The sequence below is a fragment of the Lagopus muta genome, chromosome 12, assembly GCF_023343835.1.
Source record: "Lagopus muta isolate bLagMut1 chromosome 12, bLagMut1 primary, whole genome shotgun sequence".
Classification (NCBI taxonomy): Eukaryota; Metazoa; Chordata; class Aves; order Galliformes; family Phasianidae; genus Lagopus; species Lagopus muta.
Genome location: NC_064444.1, coordinates 17,620,019 through 17,637,024, shown reverse-complemented (window position 1 = coordinate 17,637,024; position 17,006 = coordinate 17,620,019). Strand labels below are relative to the sequence as shown.

At 50.1% G+C, this 17,006-nt stretch overlaps 1 protein-coding gene and 1 long non-coding RNA gene across 4 annotated transcripts in view; one reads left to right on the top strand and one right to left on the bottom strand.

Annotated features, from left to right (window-relative positions):
* CTCF (CCCTC-binding factor) overlaps positions 1-12,098 on the bottom strand; it is a 29,817-nt gene extending 17,719 nt beyond the window's left edge. Inside the window, exons 1-2 of one of the 3 annotated variants that reach the window (XM_048958330.1) lie at positions 8,406-9,487; positions 7,467-7,605 (exon numbers count right to left, since the gene is read on the bottom strand). The gene's annotated coding sequence lies outside the window, so the exon portion shown is untranslated. Of the gene's footprint in view, positions 1-7,466; positions 7,606-8,405; positions 9,488-9,592; positions 10,188-12,030 lie in introns of those variants that run through there. The other 2 variants (XM_048958329.1, XM_048958331.1) reach the window with 2 other exon arrangements.
* On the top strand, positions 11,336-16,972 carry LOC125699129 (uncharacterized). Its single transcript, XR_007379440.1, has 3 exons — positions 11,336-11,582; positions 15,405-15,636; positions 15,725-16,972. It is a non-coding gene; the product is annotated as an uncharacterized LOC125699129 (long non-coding RNA).
* Positions 16,973-17,006: the final 34 nt, after the last annotated feature.

The following is a 17,006-nucleotide window of genomic DNA, read 5'->3' as shown; positions in this document are numbered from 1 at the left end:
CAAAAAGATCACTGGGACAACTACAATACTTTGCCATTGCTCTCAATGTATTTTTACCTTCAAATCCAAACAGCCCGTGGAGTCCAGTGTCACAAAAGGGAAAGCCTAATTCTGCAGGCAGATTTTGAAAGAGGTTAATGGTTTTAATTAACAAGCACTTGTGGTCATTTTGCCCTTCACACAATGACTGAGGCTTTCATTCAGGATACTAACAAACTGCAAAAAGCAAATAAAGGTGTTTCTTTAAAGACCAATGGCTACCTGATGCTGTGTTGCATGACATCAGAACAGCAACTCCAGGTACTGCTACACCAGGAAGAGAGCAGTGCAGTCTGGAGCCTTCACAACCAGGTACAAGCGTTTGGAATTTGTTTTCCTCCAGGGCTTTATCTAGATGAAGTACCACCCATGAACAAGCTTTTGGGCACCAGCTCTTGCTTGCTTTCATCTCTGCACAAACACTAAGTAGTGATGCCCTGCCCAATTTGGGTTTCAAATCACAGCAGGCAGTGCTCATCCCTGGGACGGTACCATGCTTCCTGCCCCATGACCAGCTCTGATGCTGTAACTGCTAATCACCTCACAAATTACACCCTGATGCATTAAGGAAAACCAAAGTCGGTGCCAGCTGGTTTAATGTCAGGCTGTCAGCTGGAAAGGTGTAGTTTGCCATCCTTCCAGCAGAGACAGGAAATTCCAGGAGTTCTGGGAACACGGATGGCACGAGGGCGGTGGACAAGACAAATGCCTGTAGCCCAAATTAAGTCACCCTTACTCTTGAATCACAGATCTCAGGAAAGTTACTCTGCATTAGTAAGTGCTGGAACAGACACAAACAGAACCAAGCCCACATTAACCCTAGGCAGCAGCCCTCATGATGGAGTTTTGAGCTGTTTAATCCACCTGGACATTCCGACAGACCAAGGAATGTCATTTCAATTGGATTTCGAAGCAGATGAAAATTCTGTAAAGGCACTCAGCTTTGGAGGGGAAAATAAAAACCAAACAGCAACAAACTTTTCCACCAGGACTAAAGCCTCATTTTCCAAGCACTTGGGCTCATGCTGCCAACGCCATCCCTGCCTTTAACTGCCTGCTCATTCCCACCCACATCACCTCAACTACTCCTTGTGCCAGCACAAGGATTTCCAAGACTGCAGCTTGGTCAGGAAACGAGGCCAGAGCTCATGTAGCCAAACAAACAACTTATTTCCATGCAGACCAGGTCTCTGGCGTGACCAAACACCAGCAAAGCAAAAGAGAAGCACAGCTAGAGGGATTCTTCCTAACAGTGCTACCTTGGAGTGCTTAGGAAGCCAGTGCCTCAGCATGGAATGCAGAGCACACACTGAAACCCCTTCATTCACACTTATGTTCTCGATGCTTCTGCACTTCTGCCTGGACTGATCTGTCCTCCTCATACTGGCTATTCTTCATGCAGCTTGATGTCAGAATGCTCTCTGGAACGGAATAAATGAGTAGGAACAGTACAACTACACAGAAGACAAAGGAAGGAGAGGGAGGGGGGAAAAAAAAACACTATTTGGATGTTTAATGCTTTTTAAATGGGAAACGTGTAGTTCCCTACCACTAAAAACAGAACTGTGACTGCTGGAGGACTCCTTCACTTTTTCAACAAGCCTTAAACAAAACCCACAGAGTACTTCCATCAGCTTTCGTGTTCTTACCAGGAAGAATGACCTTCTTTTACACACTCCTCTCTCTACCTCTTCTCAAACTCTTCAGCATTTTAAGTCCTTACAACCAAGAACTGCGTAGACCTAGCATCAAGCTGAGAGTGCTGCATGACATTTTGGAGCTGGTCACGTCTGCTTCAGGTGTCCGTGTCATCCTGCACTGTGCAATACCAAATCACACCACAAACATAATTGTTATTGGCACTGGGGTGTAAATCACACCACGTATAACCCGTTACACAGTCAATGCAGTCAACACTATTAATAAAGCAACAGAGCTAGCTTTAACACGCTTCCAACCTCATCATTCTGCAGAAGAACAGCCTCAGCTAGTTGGAAAGTTGTGAGGCTCCAGCACCCTCATCAATTAAGAGCTTAAAATACTCACTTTTACACAACTGAAGCATCTAGAGGCCAGCACATCACTCCTTACCAGTAATCCTGTTCAGTCCTTAGTGTGCATACATGCTAACACCCCTGGAAACAGTAAGCAACCCCCAGAAAGCCTTCTAAAACCAGGCATGTGCTATTAGCCCGTGCCAAGCAGTGTTAAGTTCCATAGTAGTTCTGTGCCCTTCCAATTTCAGTATTTTTTCTTCCCCTGGCTCTCCTGTTTATTATTTAGTACAAAGCTCTGGCTTCTGGCTGCAGTTTTTCCTTGACAAGTCTATTTTTAATTATCAGCTTCAGAGACCACTGCTGATAAAGCTTGGGAGAGCTGTGAACGTTTGGTGACAGCAAGCTTCCAAAGTATTCAGAATTGATCTCCTTTTAGTCAACACTCAATAAAAATCTCCTAAGCTGGAGACATTGACCAGAAAAAGGGATGCTCACAGGGGCCACGGGGAAAGATGGGTATCTCCTGAAGCTTAACAACGTGTAAGTTAGTACAAAATAAACTGAAGAGTGAAGCACCGGAAGACAGGTGGTGCACAGCAACCATCTCCTGCATGGAACTGCATCACCTTACCCATCCTGGGACTGGGCACAACACAGTGGGCAGCAGAGCCCACCAAACCGAAGCATCTTTTTTATTTACCTCTTTTATTCCAGCTTTGCTTTCTGTGAGATTTGAATTGAGAAATAAGAATGGTTGGTAAATGAAAGGATGATCACCGCCCTTCTCCTTCCAAAAGGCAGACAGGAAAGAGGTTACAGGAGTTTTCAAAGGGGTTTTATGACAGGCAGCTCAGACACCACTCAAGAAACATCATCTTACTAACACAGCCCAAGGAGCAAGGTGTTCCAGCAACACAAGTGCACAGGCTATGAAAAGGAAGGCATCCTTGTTCAGATCCCCTCCATGGTGATGTCAGAGGGCAGAAAAGCCACTCCTGCACTTGTTTACTGGAAAAGGAACCAGCATGTTTTCTGGCCTTGCATGCATTTACCTTCCAATCAGATTTCTGGCACGTAGGTAAGGCACGATAAGCTCGAAGGAAAACAGGACAAGCTGGAAACGTTGCTGCTCCACAGGCCCATTTTTGAGCTCCCTTAGCCCTGCACAGGAGCACTGGGACAGTCTGGGGGCAGGACGCTGTGTGCAAGCCAATGCAGCTGTGGGAAGGCAAAGGAGAGGTTGTACTGCTGCCTTAACAGAGGGCAGGGAGACAAAACCACACGCTTGGAGGCCAAACGCTGGAACAGGCTGCTCAGAGATACAGAAGACTTATCTTCTGGATACTGAAAATATTTGTTAGATACAACCTTAAACATCCTCATTTAATGTGATAGTCAGCCCTGTCTGAGCCAGGGCTTGTACCTCCAGAGATCCCTTCCAACATAAACTGTTTTGTCATTTTCCAGCAGGAGAATATGTAAGATTAAGGATGAACAAACTTCAAATCTAATGAGCTCCTTTTCATGCATGCAGTTACAGCTGGACTGCTCTGAAGACGGATTTGTTGGTCTCAGCACTGCTGTCCACGCACCTTCTAGGGGACCAGGAATACGTGTGCAAGATGTCAAACATCAACCAGTTCTCAGTGTACTTTTAATGTGCAGAAGCACTGCCACTCTGAGCAATTTGCTGGCGACCTGCACTTCTGAGGGAAGAATATTTGAAACCTCTCCGTTTTAATTGAAGAAAACAGCACTGCCAGAGCACAGAATCACTGTATCAACATTTAGGAGATAAAAAGAATCATGAGTGAGTGATACCAAATCAAAGAAGGGCTGCACAAACACCAACATCAGAGAAAAGCTCAGATAGAAAAGGCGGAAATTGCCAATTTGCCAGAGAAAACCCAAGGCTGAGATGAGTAAATCCAAACTGATAAAGAAAAAAGAAGAAACATGGAAGAAACGAGGGCTACCACGTGCACTCCTCTGCAGAACCATAACGAGTTTGTGTCTCCAGTGGTGGGGGAGGCTGTGAGAGCCCATCTGAAGAGGCAGCTCTGGGACACGAAGCTTTAATGGGCACCACCACACCATGCTGACCAGCTGGGACAGAGGAACCAGTGGGAGCTGGTCTGTGAACAGGGCAGGACAAACACCCAGCACCACCTCCTTGCTTACAGCTGCTTCAGGAGGACAAAACTACTTCCATGCACACAACAGGAACCAAGCATCAACTCCTGTGGGCTCGCATAGCACTCCAGCAGCCACAAGGGCCAGCAGAGCAGGTAGGAATCAACAGCAGCCACCGCTGAGCAGGAAGGAGTACATTAACATAGAAGCCAGGCAAGGGTCAAGTAACCAGTGTGCACCTTTTGTGCATTCAACACAAGCACAAGAATCAATAAATCTCCCCTTAAAGATGAGAAATTGCACATAGTGAGTTACATACTCAGCAGGCATCCCCATGCAAACAGCCTAGCACATAAAAGAAAGCCACCATTTTAAACTACTAAGACAAGTAGGTACACCCCAATTTAAGGGCAATTTTAATTCAGTACCATTTCCTTTTTTCTTTTCCGTTTTAAAATCCCTGTTTGGAATTGGTTAGAAGGTGACAGCTTTAGAAACCAAACACTACTAGATGGAGAAGCTATACGAGAAGATGAAGAAACCTGCCAAAAGTTGCTGTTGGTTCCATGGCAGTGGAAAGCTCCCCTAGGATCCAGTCCAGAGCAGTGATGTTTATTTCTTTATAAACAGGAGAATTTGATTCCTTTCACAGTGATATTAAACATACAGTAACATTTACTGGTCTGCTTCAGCAGAGTAAAAAATGCTTACCAATATCCAAATGCTCTGATCAGTACTTGTCATCTAAATGACCTTTTCAGAAAGCCTCTGGGTTTTTTTCCCCCCAGGATTTATTGAGGCACTTACTGAGTTCCACAAAAGCTGTTCCACTTCCACCTAGCTGCTCTCCACCTGCCTGTGGGATGTGTGTACGTAGCTGCGTGCAAACCAACTGATTGCCTGGCAATGCACACAAGCAGAAGGTCCTGGTGGAAAAGAATTTGCCAGGAAAACCAGTGTTCCTACTTCCCCAAATTCTTTGGTGTTATTCCCAACACAGCAAGAGCTGTAAGCTCACTGGCAGGGCATTTTTCAACCTGCTGATGACAGCTTTCTCCAACAGGAGCAATGCTCTACAGAGTAGGATCAATGCCCATCTAATCCACTAGTCTGTTATCCCAAAGCTCAAGCAGGAAACAGCACACAGGGAGAGCACCAGAGCTGCCTGCAGCTGTACCCTCGGCCCTGTCTGGATCAGGGATCTCAGCCTCTGGACCTGCAGATGCCTTTCAGACCCACTTTCTCCATAGCACCCTGCAAAATCTCCATCAGCTGGGGTGTATTTTCTCCGTTTCTTTCTCCTACCAACTGCAGGCTCACCACAGGACTCCCTGTGTCCACCTAAAAAGCTGGCCAGGAGCTAGAAGCCACGCTGCAGAACAGCTATCACTGCACACACACTGGATCCTGAAAACAAAACAAAACAAACCCACACCAACAAACCACAAAACTGAAAACCATTTGTTTTCTTGAATTACCCTACTTGGCCTCCTGCAAACAGCCAGGAAACTCAGACTGCCAAATTCAAGCTTCAGAAGCACTGAAACTACCAGCCAGAAGACCACATGGGTTATTTTCAAGTTTGCTCTGCAGCTGATTCAAGCTAACTTCTGCCCATTCCCATCTTCTTAATGTAAGATAGGGAAAGCACTTTGAGATGACAGCCTTCTCCATGTGGAGATGCTCAGCCTGCTGTCATGTGCTAACCATAACACAGGAGAGCTCAGAAAGTCAAATACTCAAGCCTCTAGACACGACCCATCGTCATAACACGAAATTATTACCTGTTGTTTACTCTTCTTTTCTGTACTGAAATAATTTCCAGTATTTTTTTTTCCACGATCCCAATGCAAAGACATTTAGAAACGGAGAAATCACCACTGTTCTTCCTATCATGTGACCCGAAGGTTCATCACCTCCTCTGTGAAAGCAACTTACATCTCGTGCACTGAATTTATCTGCCTACAAACTCTTGTTTGTGCGTGTCAGCAAGACTAAGGCAGCTCGCTGATCTCCCTGGCAAGACAAAGCAGGGATATCAGAGGACCAACCAAGCCACCTCTGGGTTTTGCTCAGAAGCAGCACGCTGAAGCACCGTGTCACTGCACAGCACTATTTCCTAGCTCCCTGGGAGTTTATTTCCCTTTGCAGTTCAGTACCTTTTTCCTTAGCTTTGCTTTAAGTGCTGACAGCAGAGCTATACTCTGTGTCTTGGTAATGACTTCACCTCACAGGTAAGAACGCTAGCTCTGCTCCCTCCATTAAGGCATCTGACAACTCCATTAGCTTCTCTGCCACAGCATCACCTTGGAAATGCACATTTAAGCTGTTTATCCACTGAACTCCCAAAACACAGCTCTGCTGCTGCGTTCCAGGATGCCATTTGTGTCCATTGACACTCATGGCGTTGCCGTGCGCTTTTGCACGCCGCAGCCTTGGCACCTACTTGGAACGTTTCTGCTCTGCCTCGCAGCCACGACGCCGCCTTATCGCCCTCTGCCACGCCATCAATCACCATCTGATCACACGTAAGTTTCAAACTGGACATTCTGTACTAACAAGAAGCAGTAATGGAAAACCGTGACAAGGATCAGCTTTTGCTGAACCTCCCCGGAAACTCTTCCGTCCCACCCAGCCCTGGACTATTCCTCAACTATCCCAAATTGGACAGCTGATTTTCTTCCCCACTGATTCTGTGTACCAGTTTTCATTTTGTAAGGTTCTCAAGATATGTTTACTAAAGTCAAATTGTAAACTTACCAAGCTTTGGTTTCCTCACAGCCTTATTTACAGGGATGGATTGCATGTTTCTCTCATTAACAAAAGGGAGAGTTGGCATTCATCTGAACTATTACATGCACATAATCACCAAGCAAAGCTGGTCAGAAAGGAAGGGGGCTCCTGTGCCTCCACTCTGCACTCCACCACTGGGCACCACACTCACCCACTCCACCTCCTTTCATGCCAACACATCAGCATTTCTCCAACGCCCTGCAATTTCTCTGCTATCCAAAGTGCTTCACCTATCCACTGCTCCTTCCATTGCTACAGCCAGGGATGCTCCAGTGATCCAAGTGGGAAGAAATCTGCTGGCTAAGACAAGCACCTCTCTCCCATCCCAACATACTTCTGAAATCCCTCTGCTTTTTAAAATAGAAGCTTTCAGAACAGCAACCTATTTCTAAATACCTCTAGAGGGAATAAGCATAGCTATGACTTCCCAATTAAGGTAAAGTAACTTGGTCCAATTACATAACAGATGCTATTCCTCCTCTGGCTCACAGAGAGCTGCTTTACCTGCTGATGTTTCAGAGACACACAAGCTTCTAATCTTCATGCATATTAATACAGACAAAGGTATATTTCATGCTGTGCTTTGGCTTCCATTTTGTTAGAATTTGACGCATTCAACGAAGTCAAAGTAAATTTTTAGATTCTGGGAAGAAAAGAAGAGAGGTAAAATGAGACTTTAAGTATTAACTGAATTCGGTTCACAGCCTCTTCATGCAGCCTTTACACTCGAGTGGCTTTAGAAACTTCAGGGGTTTGTTTATGCGGCAGGGAACGAAGGGATGAGGACAGCTCAGTCCTCCTAAAAACAGCACCTATGTGGGCAGGCTGGCAGGGTGCAAGGACAGCACCCAGCAGCACAGCAGCCCCTGCCTGCACTCCCGAGGCAGCAGATACACCCTAAAGCAGCAAAACCTGGGAGGGGCCATAAAACCAGACCCGTATGTAAAGAGCGCAGCTAAACAGAGCCAAGATGCAGCATTATCTGCACACTCATCTGTAGGGACAGCTGAATAACAGATCTCCAAGCTCCTATTCTATCACCCGTCTCCTGAGTGATGCACGTTAACAGCACACTTCTTGAGCACAGCCTCTGTGCTATTTCTGTATTTTCACCCGTTAACAACCATACTGCAAAGACAAAGATTTGATCTCTCCCAAGTTCTTATAGTAGAGTAAGACTTCTGTATGTATCAGACATCAAGACTGGACTGTTGAGTGCACCTGAACATTAACACCAGCTGAAAAATACAACTCCCCGCCCACCTCGTGTGTACTCTACTCTCCTTTTCAAGGTTACTTTGTTAACCAAAAAAATACTGAGATCACTGAGCCCAGCAGCTATTTGGTTTACTTATTAAGCATGCCGAGAATGAGCACACGCCATACAATTGCTGAAGAGTGACAGATTATTGGAGTGGGAGGAGCAGCAGAGCAGTGCTTTACCTGAAACGAAAGCATCCTTCGGTACAAAAAGATAGCAACATCTTGAGTCACAGTCCACACAGGAAGGGTTCTAAGTTTCAGCAAATAAAAAAAAAATCCCACAAGAACAGTGTTCTGAACATTTATACGAGCAGTAAATATAATTTTGAGCAATAAACAAAGGGAAATTCACAAATCTGTGCTCAGAAGTCACGTAGCACTGCAGAGCGGTGGAGGTGCAAGCTGTACTGAAGTGCCAAGGGTTGGTCCAACAGGCCATGCAAGGCATCCAAACCTGCCAAAGCAACCAACAGGGCTTGCAGCTGAGCACAGCTCAGTACGTTAACACAACTACAACAGGCTCCAAGCCCAAGCTCTGCTTTCTTCCAGCTCCACAGCAGAAGCAGAAGCTCAGCGGCTGAGACACCATGTGCACAAGTAGCAGTCGTGGCTGCTCCTCATGGTTAAGGGTTTATGGAGCACACAGCGATCCCAATGCTCTGCTGCTCTCTCAAGTCTCTGCTGAAGACTAGGTAAGAGAAACAAAGTAGCCAGAAGGTAGAATCAGTTACTGTGCAAAGCTTTTAGGAATATAATCAAAGGGCAGGAGAAAGCAGCCCTGAACCTCACTGCACGGCTTCCTGGTGGGCTCTTGGCTACAGGAAACAGCTCCCCTTGCAGTCACAGACAGGAGAAAACGGCAGCATGGAAGGAATTTGCTATTTGCTTCTCCTTCCTCCATACAATGGGACAGGGCTGACATCTCCAGTACTTGTGATGCCCCACGTTCATTTGCACAGTAACAGTAACTTTGGCCTTGTTCTCTCCCTGCCTAAATTACAGGGTATGGCTTTGAGTGCATTTGGCTTTTTCCTCAGAAATAACCAACATACCAAGAAGTGGCGGGATGGAGCAGGAGAGCTGACCACAGCTCGCTGCCATGGGCAGGGATGAATCTGGCCAGGTACAGAACACAAGGCCAAGGAACACTCTGGCTCTTCTCAGAGAGCAATCAGCCCAGCAATGCTCCACATCCCCCTGCCAAAAACATTAGCAGAAAAGCAGGATATTAAGCACTACGGGCAAGAGAAGGAATCCTTAAGTGACTAATTGTATACAAATTAATTAGATAAATATTAAATAAGGCCCAAAACAACACAGGTCAGCATCTGGCCCTTTTTAGACAGAAGTATCAGGCAGCTACTGACCTGCAGCCACAAAGCCTGGTAGCAACACACACAGCAGTTCACAGCCAAGACACAGCCTGCCAGCACCAGGAGCAGTGCCTGGATTAGCTCTTTCCCTTGCTGACGGCGTGGGCAGAAGCTGCAGCAGGCTCAGCACTCTGGTGACAGCTCAGCGAACTCCCTGAGCCATGTTAGTTCAGCTGCAGGGCCACTGGGGAGTACAGCAATCCTGCACCTTTTAACTCTGACGTCGTGCCTCAAAAATATCCTGCAAGGAGTTTCACGAGCGTTAAGGAAATCATTCTGGGCATCTTCCTTATAAATACAGAAGATATTAATACTGAATGAGAATCATAGAATCATTAAGGTTGGAAAAAATCTCCAAGATCACCACGTCCAACCTCAATCTACCCACACTGATCATGTCACATCCCTTAGTGCCATATTCCCATGGCTCTGGAACACCTTCAGGGTTGGGGACTCTCCCAGGGGAAAGGGTTTTAAGTTCAGGGACGTAAGATTGAGGTTGGATATCAGGAGGAAGTTGTGTACTATGAGAGTGGTGAGGTGCTGGAACAGCTGCCCAGAGAGGCTGTGATGCCCCGTCCATCCCTGGAGGTGTTCAAGGCCAGGTTGGATGGGGCCCTGGGCAGCCTGGTGAAGCATTAAGCGTGGAGGTTGGTGGCTCTGCATGCGGTAGGAGACGTAGAGATTCATGATCTTTGAGGTCCCTTCCAACCTGGGCCATTCTGTGATTCTATGTGATTCTGTGGACAGCTGTGCCACTGCCTCACTGCTCTGAGAATAATTTTGCCCAAATATCCAACCTGTGCTGATGCCACTGCACCTGCCTAGGACAGCAAGGGCACGTAGAGACTGGGCCCTCATTACAGTTTGAAGTTTGATAGTTTGAAGGTGTTACCATACTTGCCACTGGGGTGACAGCCCCTGTCCAAAGCCACTTTTGGATGCAAAAGGAGCTCCCCAAAACACGACTGCAGCCCTCAAAGGACTTGCAAAATGCAGTCCAAACAGAAAAGCAAAATGGAAGGAAGAAAATCAATCATCCTATGGAAAAAAAGAAAGCACTGCTTGGTTCATATGCTCAAGACCTTCTTCGGTCTTTGACTTCTGCACTAACACAGAAGGTGAGATGGGGCTGAAGTAGGAACTGGAGCTCAGAGCCACTCCTTATGCCCAAAAGACAGCCACCAGTTCAACAGGCTCAGCATGAGCAAACTGTGGGACCTGAGAAAACACTTACACACTTCCTGCAGTGAAACAAATCTCAAAGCCGCACACACAGAGCAGCTCAACGACACCTCTGGGGTTTGTTACCAACTGGAGGCATGGCTGAGTGTTGGGTGGGGGAGCAAGAGACGGGGTAAAAAATAGGAAGTCAGCAACAGGAAAGCGGGTGTGCTCTCAGCAGCAGCGCTGAGTGCTGGGGACGGGTACAAGGAACAAAACGCTGCGTCGAAGCCATCCGATAAAGGCAGAGCAGCGTGACTGACAAAACCTACAGCTCTGAACATCTCAGTTGAGATCAAGTTGATGCAGGGCACAGAACCGTGTGCGATCGCCCCTTCCGCATGATTAAAAGCAGCAATACCCACGGGAGGAGGGGGGGATGGGAGGAGGGGAGCAGCGCGTTTTCTAGCTCGGAGCTGAGCCCAGGATGGAGGCCTGAGATCGAGGGAAAGGGGGGGGGGGGGGGGGGGGGGGTGCGGGAGGGCAGCGCGGCGAGAGCGGGCGCCCCCCAGCCGTGCCAGGGCCGGCGCTGCATGGCGCTGCTCAGCCTGCCTTGCAGAGGGAGCTCGAGTCCCGCTCTGCGCCTCGCAGCGCCTCTCCCTCCGCAGCGCACACGGCGGCAGCGCAGCGAGGCGGCGGCGAGGCAGGGCTGCGGGACGGAGCGGGCCGAGAAAAAAAAAAAACGCCCGAACCGCTTCCGCCGAATTCCGAAACCACCCCGAGGAGGTGGAGGAGGGAGAACGGAGAGAGCCGAAAGGAGGTGGGAGATGATAAATAAGGGGGGGGGGGGGGAAAACGGATAACGGCCGAACAGGGGGGAGCGGGACGGGCGCGGAGCGGCGGGGCGGGGAGGGAGGGGAGGAGGAAGGGAAAGGGAAGGAGAAAGGAGGGGGCGGGGGGGGGGGGGAGGGCGGCGGTTCGCGTGGCGGGGAGGGGGCGGCAGCCGGGCCCCGGCGGGGCGGCGGGGAGACAAAGGGAGGAAAATGGAGGCGGCCGCGAGGGCCGGGCGGGCCGCGGCCCAGCGCCGCGCTGTGGGGAACGGCGGCGGTGGCAGCGGGCAGGCGCGGGCCGCGCTGGGGACGATAGAGGGAGACAAAGCCCCCTGCTTCCCCGGCGGCGGCCGCTGCGGGGCCCCAGCCGGCGCGGAGCCCCATCGTGACACCTAGAGGCCGGAGAAAGCGACTGCAAACCCCCCGCTCACCGCTTACCTGCGCCCGCGCCCCGCCGGGCTCGCTCCCGGCGCCGAGGCCCCGCCGCACGCCGCCCCGCAGCCGCCCCCGGCCCCGCGGAGCCGCCGCTCCCCTCGCGCCCCGCCGCGGCCGCCGCTAGCGCCCGGCACCAGCTCGCGGTTTAATCGCTCCACAGTCGCTTCGGACACAAAATGGCGGCGGGCGGGGCGGAGTGCGCCTGCGCGAGCGCGGCTGCCGCGGACCGCCGGCCGGAGCGGGGAGGGGGAGGGGGGGAGGGGACGGCGCGCGCGGGGAAGCGGCCGCGCGCGGGGTGTGCTGGGAGGGCGGGGCGGGGCGGGGGAAAGGGGGGGGGCGCGGGGCGCGCGCCAACTTCAAACGCCGGGCTGGGGCGGCGGCGTCACTTCGTGTGCGTGCGTGCGTCACGTGGTAGGGAGGGCGGGGCGGCGGCGCGCTGAGGGGAGGCTGTGCCCCGCCCCGGCCCGCCCGGCCCTGAGGGGAGCGGGGCGCTGTACGCGGCGCCCCGAGTTTTGTGTCCGTTCCGCATCCGCCCTGGGGCGGGAAGCCGCCTCAGCTGTAGGAACGGGGAAGGCGTGGCACGAGTCCAGGGTGCAGATAGTACCGAGGGGGCTTGAGGGGTCGATGGGTGTTGTGAGTTGGGCGAGGAGCTGACAGGGCTGCCTTGAATTCGAGGGAAACCTCCGGGTGATTTTGTAAATACCGACGAGTTGGCGCTTGAGTGGAACGTGCTGAGATTTACCTCAGCGCCCAGATTTACCTCAGCGCTGGCAGAGGCGAGCTGAGGGCGCTTCCTCTGAGCTCATGCTGTGCCCCGTTTTTATTTTCCTACCATTAAAGCATGCAAAGTGAAGCTGGGTTAAAATTTGAATGGTTTAAGGTGCGTCGGAAAGAAGTTATTTCTTCCTACTTTGACGCGGCCTACAGACAGAGAAAAGGCCCAAACAGCACCAGGTTGGGCAGTTCTGGGGTTGCTGCAGTTGAGGCTGATAATAAATTCCTGCTCAGATTTTTCCCTTGTGAGGTGTCATAGAGGAGCAAAAGCTGTTTGGCAGCCCAGCCAAACACCCCAACCTGCTTGGCAAGTGACAAAACTATCAGACAGACACAGCATACATTAGCCTGTGTAAATGGTGCCCTTAAATCCCAGCCTGAACATCAGTCATGCTGTGGAGCTGTCGTAGGGATGGGAAGAGCTTGCCAGGATGCTGTGGAGGAGGTGAGCTCTGTGCCTCTGCTTTCAGGGCTTATTTCACCTTCTGCCCTCCCAACCTTTATGTTGGTGGGAGGGCTGTGGCACCAGTGGTCCTTTAAGGGCTGTTGGTTCATTTTGGAGGGTGATGGCACCAGCCCGAGTCCATTACTTCATTCCAGCACGGGAAACAGCATGGCAGGCAGCTGCAGAGGGTGTGCTGTGGCTGGGCTGTGGCTCTGATTCCTTAACCTCATCCATAGGAGGAAAAAGCTAGTGACAAAGTGATGTCACAGATTGACAGTTACAGGAGTTGAGAGGGTGCAGCCCCCTGCTGTAACATCTGGGGATCTTAATTGCTTCTGTGGTGTGAATTTGATTACAGTTTTTTTATTACAAGTCATCAAACCATTGCTTCTTACTTTGAGGAGAGTAACATATGTTTCATGTGTGGCCACAAATCCTGCTTTAAACTCAAAAGCTTAGGTCAGCATTGCTTAACGTGAAGAGGAGCACTGTCTGATGTAAGATGACGTTTTACTTTCCTTTAAATACTCACACCAGGCCAGGAGTAACTGGCTTCTAATGTTCCATCTGCCTTTTCTTGGTAGCTGTCCAGTGGCAAATGTTGCACGTCCTTTTGTGTGAGGAAGCAGAAAGTATTCTCAGGCACTTTCTCATGGCCTTTTCTTGGCAGAGATGTGTGAAACCATCTACCAGTGCGTGCTGGGGGTACAGCTGACCTCTTGGCCTCGGATCCCTCCATCAGAGGTGCTTTTGAGTTGATCTGCAGAGGATTCAAGCCTTTGCAATACATCCCACTGCCCTACTTTCAGCCTCCCGAAAATCACCCTCCTAGCATCTCCAGATTAGACGCCCAGAGGCAGATGTTGCTTGGAAGTTATTGGAGGTATCTGAAGTTATTTGTCCTGGAGCCACTTGCCCATGAGCAGAAATTGTGGGAGCTAGAGCCAGGGAGCCCCTGGCTGCCTTGATGAGCTCCCGGCTCAGCTTTGAGCCCTCATTTCCTGCTGTTTCTAACTGTGTTCTCTGATCACCTTCTGACTATGAGGTAGGAATCACCCTCTTCTTTAAGAAGGAGAGCAAACATTAATGTTAGCTTAAATTTAGTTTTGGACATCGCCTGGAGCACGCTTTGATTTCTGTATGAAGTGAAGCCCTAGCTGTCACCTCAGAGGTGGTCCCTGAAGAACAAGCCCATGGTGTGTGTACCAACAGTCCTGCACTGAACAGTCAGTGACCCTGAGGATGCTGTTGTTTTGCTACAGCCAAATGCAGAGCACTTGGCCTTCTGAATCTTTTATAAGTGTCCTAAAACATGTGTGTAGTGAATGCTTTGGAAGCACAGTTTCATACAAGCCTTGGCTAAGGTGAGAGGTCCAAATCTGAGCCTGCTCAAGCAAGAGAATCTCCAACTCCTGTGATCTCCTAAATGTGTCCGGACATCAAAATTTCGGTCATTTCTTAGTCAGGAGGGATGATCAGAGCTTGTGATGCCCCAAAGAGGCAGTGCCTGCTTGGGGTTGTTCTGTTTGGTGCTCTTGGCGTCACCGAATCTGACTGTGCTGAGCAGCTGCACCTGCCCTGATGCTCTCCAAGGGGAGGACGCGTTGGCTGGTTGTTTTTTTGCTGGTACAAAAAGGCTGCGTGCTCCTTTATTTACAAGGAAAACAGCAATAAGTGGGGTGAAGGAAAATCTTCCCAGAGCACGTGGGTAATGTAACCATGACACAGACACCTTCCCACGGACTGCAGCTCCTACAAAAAAGCAAGTGGCTGCAACAGTCATTGGTGCTGCTGAGCACACACGCACATCCGTGAGAGGGAGAGATGTTTGGAGTGCTGACACAGATTGGGCTGACAAACGTGGTGCTGGAGCACTGTCTCCTTTGAAACAGCAAACATGCTGCTGCACAGTGCACTCTGTGGTGCAGCATCCATCCGTGTGTGCAAAGAGTGGCACCCAGCAAGCTGATCCGTGGAGCTGCGCAATTCCTGCATAAGGGCTGGAGCACACGTGAAGTCCTGGAGGGAAAAGTTCAGTCCTCCCTTCCCCATCACCGATGGATCCTTGGTGATGCTGTTGCAAACTCATTCAGAACAAGGGGCTAGGCAATACGTTCCTAAATTGACTCATATATATATACTTTTTTTTTTTTTCTAGATGATGTTAAAGCCACACAAATGAGATTATTCCTGGGACTTCCAGGATCAGAGTCATTTTGTACTGACGTGCAGCACCCTGCCTGCCCTGACAGAAGGCTGTTTTCCTGCTCCAATCTCTGCAGCCAAGGTACAGCTTATCCTGGAAGATGGTATTCTGCTGCAGGGATGGGGCCAGGCTTTGGCAGAGCAAGGAGAACACACACATAGGCTGCTGGAGCGCTGAACCGTTGGTATTTCCAGGGGTTAGTTGGGGGAAAAAGAAACGACACCGAACACAGTCTGGGCTACTTAATACCTTCAGGGTGTTTCTGTCCACAGGCTATTACCCAACTGCAGCATGTGCCAGCCAAGACCCCTGTTCTCACTCCTGCTGCCTGCAGCTGAGAGCATGATTCAGAGCTTTGGGAGAAATACTGTGCTTTTGGCCTGAGGCTTGTCCAGCCCCCAAGTAGGTGGAATAATGCTAAGCTAGCACTGATGGAGCAAAGCATCTCCTGCTCGTACCTTTCCTGCAATCCTGTCTGCAGATAAAGCCACATCCAAAAGCGGTTGCTCTGAAAGCATCACCCTGACAGATGTCAGGTTTGTTGAGGTGGTGCTGTGTCTGCTTGATGCTGCCGTGTCCCAGATACCCAGCACAGACCTGGGTGGCAGAGAGCTGACCAAGCTGCCCTGAGCCTCCTCCTGGCCTTGCAAGCTTATGGTACTAAAGCACACCCCAGTAATGAGAGATGCCTGGGTGCCCTTGCTGCTGACGTGGTGCTTGCCAACCACTTGCAGTAAGCACGTTTCCCATGTGGGACACCCTGTGCACCGTGGTGTGATGCTGCTGGAGCTGACCACAGGGGTCTTTGCCACTGCTGGCGCCTTTTGCTGCTTTAACCTGCTCCCCCCTCAGAACTGTGATGGCTGCTAAGATGATGAAGAGATTGGAGCATCTGCCATATAAAAAAGAGCCTGGAAGAATGAAGGCTTGGAGCGGTTCTTATCCATGTCTCTCAACACTTGTGGTGGGTAAAGAAGACAGGCAGATTCTCCTCAGTGTTTCCCAGTGACAGAACGAGAGCCATACTGATAACAGAATACAGGAATTCCATTGAAACTAAAGAAATGCTTTTTGTGCAGGGGTGGCTGAACACTGGAACACGTAGCACAGAAGCATTCTGCCATCTCCATCCTCAGAAACAGTCAAAACCTGACACGACGTGGTCCTGAGCAGCCTGCTCGAGCATGTTGAGTGGGGAGGAATGGAAGGCTGTGTGAAGGCCATGGTCAGAGGTCCTTTCCCAACTCTATTCCATAATTCCTTGATCTGCTGTGGCTTGTTATCATTGTAATGAGACATACATGGTGCTACCATTCTCACTTGCAGCCCTTGCCCCCCTTCTCTGCTCTGGGGCAGGTCAGGGCTTCCCTGTTCTGAGAAACCTGCTCTGCCCACTGCGGTGTGGCGCCTTGGTGAGGCTTCCCATGCTCTGCAGCATCTTGCTAACTCTCACATAGCTCAGAGAAAGTGAAAGCTCCTTGCTTTGCTGAAAGAGACGCCTGCTATACTGCTGGTAAAACCAGAAGGTTGATCCTCACCTGAGAAACACCCAGC